We start from the raw sequence: 11,924 nt of genomic DNA, 5'->3' as shown, positions 1-11,924 counted from the left end.
TTGTTTATCATCTTCCTCAAAACCTTTATGATATAAACAGATGTTTTATCTTACATAGTCCACCACTAACTATAGTTAGTCCTCTATGTAATTGAACAAAAAATCAACATAAATTAAAGTTGAAAGGAAAAAAGACATTTTAACTCCTATTTTCTAATCATACATGCTAATGTTTCCCACAAAATAGAGTGTGCGACCACCACCATAACAAATCCCACAATCTCGAAAACCCCCATGACCTAATTGATTGATATTCACTGAAACAATTGATTTCAGTAACCAAGTACACACACTCATGCATATAAACACCACCTAAGAGTATTCAAACTAGTCAAAACTAATCTAAGGGGGAGGAGGTGCACCATGCCCCACTGCAGCCAATTCAGGACTGACCTTCTATCCAGCTTCTTCAAGTATGCAGATGAATTCCTTAGATAATATGGTGTTTCCAGCTGTGAAGAAAGTTAATGCAGTTCCTTTTGCCCCAGCCCTTCCAGTTCAACCAATGCGGTGAATATACCCCTGGAAGTCATGATTGATCGCATAATTCATGTCCTTCACATCTGCCCCAAAACCAAAGCACATCACAAGTCATAAGAAATGCAGTAGGATAACAACCTCTCACATCAGAATCTTATTTAGATCAGAGAAACTATGACCTTAAGTCCTTAATACATTGCTGCATGCATGAGTGTTGCTGTAGCTGAAAATAAGTGTTCAAGGGCAATATCCATAGACATGAAAACAAGTGGCTCAACAGATATACAAGCAGAATCCATGTGACAAATAACACCAACTTAGATAAAATAAAAAAATAAAAAAAGATGTTCAAGAGACAATTAGAGACCACTAAATATAGCAAAGCAATAACTAAAAAACATGAATCTTTCAAAATGACCAAGTCGCAGCATCAGAATAGAAAATATAACAAATGAGTGCAAACAAGAAATAAAGGTGGATCTCCAACATATGCAGCAAAGAGCTGAGTGAAATGGCTCGCATCTGTTTAATCAATGAAAAGCATGATCAATACTAAAAAATGTTCTCTATAAACCTGATAAAATTAAAAGAAGACTTAAAATAGGGACAACAAGAATATCTAGATAATGATTTCTTTCCAAAATGAGTTGATAATGATGATGATGAGTGCTATTAGCTATTGTTTACCAACACAATTTCCTGTACTAAAAATGAATTTCTATCAAGTCTTTCAACAAGCATTATAGTTTTATCTCCATTCCCAAGCCACAAGCTGCAACATCTGTTGCGGTCATAATGGCACTCCTGCCAGCTTTAAACTCTGAGAGGACCCAATCCCTTTCTGCTTGACTTTTATCTCCATTAATTGAAAGAGCTTGCTAACCATCCATGCAAAGCTGATGGGTGACCTGATCACATCCTTCCTTGGTAGTCATGAAGATCAGTATTCAGCTGCCATCCATGATATCCTCCAGCAAATTAACCAATCTGGAAAATCAAACCTATCAGTAAAATGTCTGCATCAAATCCCATATGTTGAGATCTTAAAGAAATTAGATTATACAAGAACAAAATAGAAATCGGGCCTACTTGTTATTAGTATTTTCAATTAAAGCCTAACAAAAAACCATCAAATGCTTTGATTTGTTACAAACCTAATGTACAAGGTGTTAATTGTTGAAATCAAAAATTCAAAGACAAAATTAATACTCAGGTTAAACTCCAATAGTGATATTTGTAAAAGAAATCTATGTGTGAAAGTCTATATTTGTAGTTTCTATCAAAATAAATGAAACATAATATTATGTCAAAGAACTATTCAATATAATTCAAAAAGCTTAAACAATCCAATAGGTAAAAGGGCCCATGTAAGAGCCTTAGCAACCTTCAGTTGAAGCTTTAAAGACGGGAACCATATTATTCCAAAAGTTCGAAAATGTAGAAAATGTTTATCACCATAAAAAACGTACTTAATATAATGTCAGCTGTAAGACAAAATTCAGAAAAACTTATATGATCCAGTTGGTGGGAGTTCCCATGCAAAAGACCTAGCCTTTTCCACCATACCAAACATCAAAAATTAAATAAAAAATTTCCGCCAAGATAGAAGAAACATAATATTGGGTCTATTTGAATTGAACTTATTGTTGCTGAAATTGAAAACTGAAAACATTATAGCAAAATAATTTTTAAATGTGTGAATAGTACCATGACACTCATTTTTAATATTTTTTTAATCTGTGAACCGTGCTAAACAGTGTATGAACAGTGCATGAACAGTGACATGTCTCATGAACAGTAAATTTTGTCTCTCCCTTAAACGTGTGAAAGCGAAAAAAAAAGAAAAAAAAAAGAAAAAAAAAGGGAAAACGCGATGCAGGATTCAGCGGAAACGCTGAATCCAATCTCACACATTGTGTTAACAAGATGTAAGATAGAATTAAAAAGGCTTAAATGATCCAATAGGTAAAACGTTTCAAGTGAGAGTCCTAGTGTCTTGCTGAAGCTTGAATGACAAGAGCTCCACATTATAGAACGCCTGCTATATCCTCAAACGAAGACCACTACTGCCTCCATCAACAAATGCAGTAACAATGATTTCTTTTTGGACTAAGTCAAATAAGAACAAGAACATTGTGTGCATTCTTTCTCTACTTTAGGGCAAAGCAAAATGAAAATACAAATATCTTATATATATATATATATATATTAAAAAATATCAACTTATATAGAAAAGCTACACAGAAATAGAGAGTGGATGAAAGAGAAAGTTTGACCACAAAGCTAGTAATGAATACCTCTCAAACTATATAAGACCATAACATGCAAATAATATATTTCCTTTATCAGACCACTCAGTCAATTTCCATGTAAATTTAACGAAACCAGATTTACTACCCCTGAAGTCTTCTTGTATACTCCAGCTTTTCTTTCTCAAACCTGACTAAGACACAAACAAGATATTAAAAATGATCACCAGATGTAGGTCCTATAGATTAAAAAGATTGTACATAGTGCACAAAGATACCACTTTTGCAAGGTCTGAGAGAGATGAGTAGTGGGCCTCCTTACGCCTAATTATAAAGCCATCAATATTTGTTCAGGGATTAGTTGAGTGAGTTTGAGCAAATAGAATATGTTTCCACTCACCTATATTATTATAAGCTCCTAATGAGCCATTTGAATGACTCCAACATACTTATTGTTACAGTATGCAAGATACCATGTACACTCAAAAGAAATTGATACTTTGTCTATTCAACATATTGCTCATTGCCTTATCATAGACATGGATAAAGCCAAAGATTACTGGTATATGATTTTAATCATATCAAGTAGTAGAGCTTTAGCTGGCCAGTTAAAAATTGTGCAAGAATTGCATTCTGTGTGTATCTTTTTCTCCCACCTTTTGTAATGATTATGTTAAGTATTTTTCCACATCACAATAATCAATACCAATTATGCTAGAGGGAAAAGGATTGCAATTATGGTTTGTCACTGAGAAAGATAGACAAATAAGTCTTTTACTTGGTCATTGGCTATAAGATTAATGATAAATAGCCAAAAACATTACTCTGATTAGGCAAGCATAAGGCTGTGCTAATAGAATGAAGAATGCCTTAAGCTATTGCAGTTACTACCATTTTAACAAAACAAGAAGAAATGTCATCGACAAAAAACTCTAGGATTTCCAAAATGAAGGAAAAAGCATCCTTTAATAAACATGCATGGATCGAAACCTGTAGCAAACTAAAAGTTTAAGTAACCACATGGTATTCAAGTAGTGATCTTGCCTCTACTTCAACCAACTGGGAGGGGAGGGTTTTGGGGACCAGAAATAAGCTTTTTATAAACCCCCTTTGTGCTTGGGTAGAAGAAAAGGAGAATCATAAATCCCACACATGACATAAAATGTTTATTTCCGAACAGTATATATAAATATATAATTTACTTGTCAGAAAAATAGAACAGTGTATTAGCCCTATATTGCGTTTCTAGATTTTTTAGGGCACAGGAGGAGCAAAGAGCAAGAACTTAAGTAATTAGATGTCACATAAACAATTAAGATCTAAATCCATAAAGGCTAGAGTCAACATATTCTCACACAATTTCTCAACTAGAAAGAATCATAAATCCCACACAAGCTCAACCTTGGAACACCAAATTCCATTAATCACATTCACTTCTCTCCAAAACCATTAATCAGAAACCACCCCCTCTAAGTGATTGTATCAAGGAATCCTCATAAAATGATGCTAAAACCATAATCCCTATCCTAACAACAGAATACCCATCAACAAACAATATCAAGAAAAGCAATCAATAATCTTAAAAAACCATTCTTTTAAGCTGAAATCTCTCAAAACCTATTACATCATTTTATAAATTTAATCACTTTGTATACTAATAAACACCCACATACATAAATGTATAGGAAATTAAGATAAATAGTGAATTAAAAAGCTGATGAATAAGAAAAAGAACGGGACCTCCAACAGCAAGGTTGACAGCAAAAAGCATAGGCCAGAGAAACTTGTAACGCCGAGCAAATGACTCTTTTGGTGGTGGCTGAGGTGGCAAAGCTGAAGACTGAATTATGTAATTAAAAAAAGCGAAACTGTTATTAAAAAAAAAAAAAAAAAAAAAAAGGGCAGCTAAGGGGAACGGCGTCGTTCCCCTGCTGCCCCTGAAAACAAAATATATTCACCAGCAGCTTCGATCAGAAAACTTCAGTGGCTTTGCAAAGAGATCAAAAAAAACCATGCACATAATCTTCATATTTGAACACCCAAATCCGGATTCTAACATATCTTCAACAGCCAAAAGAACCCATTTGAAATAACCAGAACCCAAACGAATAGATCCCTTTAAAACTCATTTGGACAGTGAACAAAACCCACATTATTCATTAGCCAATTTCATATCCTTAAAATAAATTCTATTAAAAAAAAAACAACAGCAAACGAGAAGATGTACAAACTATTTTTGTTTGGGTGTAGCGTACAAGTAGAGCAAGTTTGTTATCTCTCTAAGCTCTCTGCAAAGCCAGCAATGTTTTCTGAACGAAGCTGCTTGTGAATATTTTTGTTTTCAGGGGCAGCAGGGGAACCACGTCGTTCCCCCTTATCTGCCGTTTTCTTTTCTTTTCTTTTTTTAAAATAACAGTTTCACTTTTTTTAATTACGAAATATAAAAAATAAAAGCTCAAAATTGCATCGTTTTAGTTAATAAGCGCAAAAGGTTAACAAAAACTCAACAGAATAGTTAATTGACAAAAATTTAAATTTAGAAGATTAAAATGGCAAAACTAAAATTTAGAGAATTGAAATGGCTTGAGAGTTAGTTCTGAATTTTTACCTGTAATATATATATATATATATATAATCTAACTTTTATTTATTTATTTTGAACTAAATAACTTTTAATATTTTGTAATATATTTAACATAAAAATTATTAAAAATTATAATTTTTTCGATAATCTTATATGAATAAATTATCCGAAATAACATTCTAAAATAAATTATCCAAAATAAGCTGCTGAGAGAGAGCTTTGCCCCATGCAATACCGTCTAACACAGTAGTCGTCTGCCCCTTTCTATTTCCCATTACCTTAGTCCGTGCCCCGATTTCAATTACATAGTCAATATCATAATATTGGCTATAAGCATTTACAGCAATAGAACTAAATAGTTATATAGCTATTTTAATTCTACTAAAACACAAAAAACCACTCTCCAACAATGGAGTCAAAGCTTTTTTTAAAAACTTTATTGCTACAGTGTACATCTATCTATAGATGTGCACTGTAGCTAAGAGCTAAACCAAAAAAATAATTTTTTACTCCCGATCTGATTAAAATCATAAAAATTGGTTCCATTTTTTACATTCTTTTATTCTCACCTCACACCGTGCCTCTCTCTCTCTCTCTCTCTCTCTCTCTCTCTCTCTCTCTCTCTCTCAACGTCTCTGACCCACGCCTCCGCCAGCCTCAACGTCACCGGCCCAAGCCAACCCAAGCCCCAAGCCGCCAATCCACACCTCCGACCCACGCCTCCACCCAGTCCTCCATCTCAACGCTCACCCAACGCCGACAAGCCTAGGTTTCTCTAGATTTCGTGGGTTTCATCGTCGATCCAAGCTCTGGGTTTCTCTGGGTTTCATCATCGAAGCCGCCACTACCTTCCTCAGCCCATTGCTTTGGTTTTCCGTCGATCCAAGCTTCGGGTTCCTTTTTTTTTTTTTTTTTTTGCATTGCATGAATTTGATTGTCGTGGTGTGGGTGTTGCCTGGTGGGTCGGGTGGGTGTGGGCTTGGTTGATTTTTTTTTTTTCTTTGTTATGGGCTGTGGTGGTGGTGGTGGTTGTGGTTGTGTGTGTGGTTATGATTGTTGTTTATTGTAGATAATATATTATTTTATTGTAGTGGATATATTATTTTATTGTGATCTTCATATTATTTTATTGTGTTGAAAGCTAAAATAGATCCACTACTGCAGCATGTGTGTAGATAAAATAGATAAAATAACTTTTTGTGGTGCCAAATAGCTAAATTTTTAGCTCCACTGTTGTGAATGCTCTAAACAAGTGCTTTCAATTTTAGATTGATGGGTTTTGATGGACTGGATCAAATATCGTAACACAAAATCACCTAAAAAAAATGTAATACTTGTCATTTATCACCTGAAAATCCTGAACCCTCTTGCCCAATCAAAGTACCTATTAAGGTGGAATGGAATCTTTTCCAGATGCCAATCCCCCCTCCCCCCACCCCAATGAAGAAAATAAAACCAAGTGTTCTAATGTAAAAAGGCTATTCTAACAGGCATTCTATGTTTACCATTAATAACTAATTACATTTATTTTGGGATCACAATCTTTCTCACAATTATTCTACGTCATAGACTATGATTAGCTGTTTATCACTTTTATATATATCTACAATTTTTTCTCGACCGCTCACAACCAATCATACAAGATAGTTGTAAGTAAAGGTGTGGTAAAAATTGTAATCCTAGAATTATTGATTTACTACACCAACGAGCTGTGAAAAGATTTTCCATATTAGTAGTTCTTAGAGCATTCATACTAGCGTATGCAAAAGTTACCTTTTATTTTAAAATAAAAACCTACTTTTTTTTTTTATTTAGCCAACTATTTTTTAAAACACTCACATTTGACTTTTTATCTTTTTGCTGAAACATTTGACGATTTATTATATACTTTATTTCATTAAAATATCAAATTTTTTTAATTTTTTAATTTATTTATTTCTCTTTTTCCACACATAACTACAATAGTCATCCACTCTTTCTATTCACCCTCAACATAGGAAAATTATTAGGTACTCCCGGAGTACCAAAAATGTGTACTCCTCCCTCTCACATGAATGGTAGGTCCTACCATGAATTTAATTAGTGGGACCCACAATTCATGTGAGAGGAGGGAATACACATTTATGGTACTCCAAAAGTATTCCCCTCAACATATGCAAAGAAATAATAAAATTAAAATAGATTTCATATGTTACAGTGCCTCCTAAATTTGGACAAGAACAATAGGAAAATCCTATTTTGCATAACTAGTTCATGATCTGATGTGAGTGATTTTGGGCTTTATTAGTTATATTTTGAGTTTTATGCTATTTTAGCATACCTTATGCAAATGCTATTATAAGTTGGAATTAAGTACGCTTGTTTTCGGGTATCACATCTTTGCTCTTGGAAAACAGAGAATTTTATGTTCTCTCCTTAAAACAGAGATTTTGGAAGGACTAGGATTAATTTAAGGCAAAATCCAAATAGGAATGGGCTGCCCTCTTAGACTCCGTCTAAGTGAAATGTTTTGATTAAAAAATGAGTCATATCATTTAAAAAGAGTTTTGTCATTATTTTGTTGAAGTACTTGTAGGAAAAAAAAATTAACAAAAGTTAAAAGTGCCAATTTATGAAACTTTGGGTAATGAATAATGCTCATTTGAAACTTTAGGGGCTAAAAGTGTTCAGTAGATAAACTTTAGAGATCAAAATGCATTTTATTTCATTTTTTGACACATACACACACATATATATGATGTGGGGAGGGGGAAATTGAACCACGGATATCTTCATTAGAAACACCAAGATGTGACAATCAATTGAGTTACAAAACTCTTAGCTCTCTTTTTAGTGTTTAGTTTAACTAAAAATGTTGGTTAATCACTCCATAAAAAAAATTGTATAATCTTTTTCAAAGAACCATGCCTCAATCATTAGGCCATAAGGCTAGTACTTAAATAATTGTTAATTCATTGAAGTGATATGTCATATCTTAATTTATCAAAAAAATAATCATATAATAATTCTTCCAATTTATATTGTGTGGGGCCCAATAATTTGTGGCCCTGGCCCACTTTACATTAGGGCCCAAGGCCCGGGCCGAGGAGAGCATTGCTAAGAACATGAAAGTCCAAATTATCTTAAGACACAGCCGAGGAGGATTTCGTCCTCGGCACCCCGTAATATCCTAAAGGAGAAGACGAGCTCGGTACAGGAGCAGGGCAACTGAAAAGCTGCCAATACTGCAATAAAGAACTCTGCGTCGGACAGGTCCATACTCTTTACCATACTTTTTAGCTTTTACAACTACTCCCAACCACTATAGGTATGGGCGGATGGGACAAGACTCAACCCCAGAAAGTGGAGCTTACACGTGGATACTGGAAATAGGGTAAATGCTAGTATAAAAAGGGGAAGAGAACAAAAAGAAGGGGGGATTACCCAGACCAAAAAGGGAAAAACAAGGAGAATAATAGGAACATTAAGCTCCTCGGATGAGGTCTAAAGACCAGAACCACTCATGCCGCATCAGAAGAAGCTCTTGCTAGATACGTCAAGTTCACCTTCATGTAAGTTTCTATAGAAACCATGGTTAACCGCTGTTCAGAAACCCAGGCCTAGCCTTTCAAGCCCACATTCTACAAATTCTATTGTTTGGGTCCTTAACGTGCGAACCCAATATCATTCTGGGGTCACCACGAATTGTGTCCTTACAATTGGCGCTGTCTGTGGGAAGGCTTGTGCATTGGCATAAACGCTAGATCGAACTCCTGTCAACCCTAGGGCCTACGAAAGCCCCTCCATTACATCCAGTGACCTGATTTTGTTACCTTAGTATAAAATTCTACTAGGGGCTATGCTTCAAAGCACTAGCGACAAGGACAATTCTAGGGGCTTCCACCATTAGTTTGACGCCCAATGCCTTGGTCAAGTGGCTAATCCTCGATAAAAACTATAAGTTTTGGACAGAACCAAGGCCTTGTATGGTCCTCAGACTCAAGCCTATGGGAAAACCAACTACTTAAAAGAAAAACTACAAGTTCTGGACAAAACCAAGGCCTTGTATGGTCCTCGGACTCAATCCTATGGGGAAACCAACTACTTAAAAGAAAAACTACAAGTTCTGGACAGAACCAAGGCCTTGTATGGTCCTCGGACTTAAGCCTATGGGAAAATCAACTACTTAAAAGAAAAACTACAAGTCCGGGCAATGTAAGGTCCCCATACTCTGTCCCATGGAGAGGTTAAGTCCTAGACCGAATAAAAGCCCTGGTCTATCCTCGGATCTTCAATTCTAAGAGAATTAATGCGAATAAGTGTTTGGGCCCGGTATGGTTATACCTCTGTCCTCGGATCAGATGCCAAAAAACGATTAAGGCCAGGTGTTATTGAAAACACGGTCAAAGTCTCCTACTACTCGGCAACCCTATTTGATGGTTTATTTTGGGTTACTCATTCTCAGATGACTACCTCATGCGCACTACAAAGCATTCAGCCGTTATCTCGGTTAGTCTCGTATGTTTAAAACTACTGTAGGTTGGTATTATTATGCTTAATAGTCTCAATATGTTCAAAATAACAACTTTTTGTTACAAGGTTTTATGCCCTAAGTATCGTTAAAATATATATATATATATATATATATATACGCGTATGAAATACATCCATTCACAAAGTGATTACCGCAGGAAAGAAAAAATATTTAGAATGAAACAGAACCATCTTTTATTAAGACAAAGAAACAGTACAACGTACAATGAAGGGGCTTAAGTAAGCCTCTACCAAAAGCTAACTACATAAGAAAAAAGAAAAGATACAAGGAAGAGAAAAATCCTTCAAAACTCCGCCCTGGTAAAGATTATGTATGACAGGATAGCCCCGTAGGTGGAAGAGAAGAAGAAGTAGAAACACCAAGATGACCTCGGTGATGAGAAAGAAGAAGAAGCGGGGATAGAAAGAGGCACCAGTGAAGGAAGAGAGGAAGAAGCAGGAATACTTAATCCCCGCATCAGCCCTGACTCCTAACACGAAAGTGTCATATTAGTAGCGCTCAGGATAGAGCGGATGGTGCTGACGACGAGAAATTCCACTGCTGTCACACTAAAAATCTGATGCGACCAGCATCTGCTTCGGATTTTGACTGAAAGAGACGGAGGCATCGCTCCCACCTTGTGAGAGCGGAGAATTGTTTTGAGTCTGTGTCTCCCTTGTCCCAACCGCGCCGTCTTGAGTCTCAAAAGGACCCAGCGCCTCTGAAGTGGGTGTGGTTCCTTCACCCCCACTCGTGTCTCAAACATATCACTCTAAGGTTTGATTGCACTGGAGATGAAGACTTGAGGCGCAGCTGAAGGATTAAGAATTTGGAGGAACTGAAAGATCTGCACGTAAAGGGAGTGACTCCCTACCCTGCTTCTTATATGGAGGGCAAGTGGGCGGCATTTAATCTATGCAGATTTCCAAGAAGCGCTACGGACGAGACAGTTTCTACTCAACTCCAAACACCGTTTGAAACCATAGGACTTGTGTGGCCTCGTTAAGGGAACATATTAAAAACGCGCCTCGGGCACTGAAACGGCCAAGACAGGGCGTAAGCAAATCTAAAAGGAATGTCTCATAATCCAGCGCACCCCCCCCCCCCAGGCAAGTGAAGGGACACTGATATTAATGGAGGGCAAAGCTGGGCAAGCCATGTTGCAAACCCGACATAATCAAAACCCTCCTCCCCAACCAAGAGGTCGGGCAGCAGGATTTTGAGGGACTATTGTGGGGCCCAATAATTTGTGGCCCTAGCCTACTTTACATTAGGGCCCAAGACCCGGGTTGAGGAGAGCATTGCTAAGAACATGAAAGTCCAAATTAACTTAAGACACAGCCGAGGAGGATTTCGTCCTTGGCACCCCGTAATATCCTAAAGGAGAAGACGAGCTCGGTACAGGAGTAGGGCAACTAAAAAGATGCCAATACTGCAATAAAGAACTCTGCATCTGACAGGTCCATGCTCTTTACCATACTTTTTAGCTTTTACAACTACTCCCAACCACTATAGGTATGGGCGGATGGGACAAGTCTCAACCCCAAAAAGTAGAGCTTACACGTGAACACTGAAAAGAGGGTAAATGCTAGTATAAAAAGGGGAAGAGATCAAAAAGAAGGGGGGGTTCCCCAGACCAAAAAGGGAAAAACAAGGAGAATAATAGGAACATTAAGCTCCTCGGATGAGGTAAAGACCAGAACCACTCATGCCGCATCAGAAGAAGCTCTTGCTAGATACGTCAAGTTCACCTTCATGTAAGTTTCTATAGAAACCATGGTTAACTGCTGTTCAGAGACCCAGGCCTAGCCTTTCAAGTCCACGTTCTACAAATTCTATTGTTTGGGCTCTTAACGTGCAAACCCAATATCATTCTGAGGTCACCACGAATTGTGTCCTTACATATTGTATGCTCTTTTTTTTCTTTCCTCATGAAATATAATATAATTGTAACTATTTTTCAAACTGTAAATGATATTGTATACAACAAAATAAATACATGTAAAAAACATTCCACAAGTTATTTTAAAATGAAATTATAACATTGCTAGTGACAAGAATTTCAATACAAATGAAAAAGTGCAAGTGAACTCCTCCA

General features: G+C 36.5%; 1 long non-coding RNA gene across 2 annotated transcripts; it reads right to left on the bottom strand.

Moving 5' to 3' along the window:
• On the bottom strand, positions 1 to 5,112 carry LOC115989459. Of its 2 annotated transcripts, none has more exons than XR_004091936.1 (3): positions 4,688 to 5,112; positions 4,470 to 4,569; positions 1 to 1,467 (listed from the first exon to the last, which is right to left on the bottom strand). It is a non-coding gene; the product is annotated as an uncharacterized LOC115989459 (long non-coding RNA). The 2 variants fall into 2 exon arrangements; XR_004091937.1 differs by having other exon boundaries at positions 4,961 to 5,112.
• Positions 5,113 to 11,924: the final 6,812 nt, after the last annotated feature.

Source organism: Quercus lobata, chromosome 5 (genome assembly GCF_001633185.2).
Source record: "Quercus lobata isolate SW786 chromosome 5, ValleyOak3.0 Primary Assembly, whole genome shotgun sequence".
Lineage (NCBI taxonomy): Eukaryota > Viridiplantae > Streptophyta > Magnoliopsida > Fagales > Fagaceae > Quercus > Quercus lobata.
This window is presented reverse-complemented; position numbering and strand designations above follow the sequence as displayed.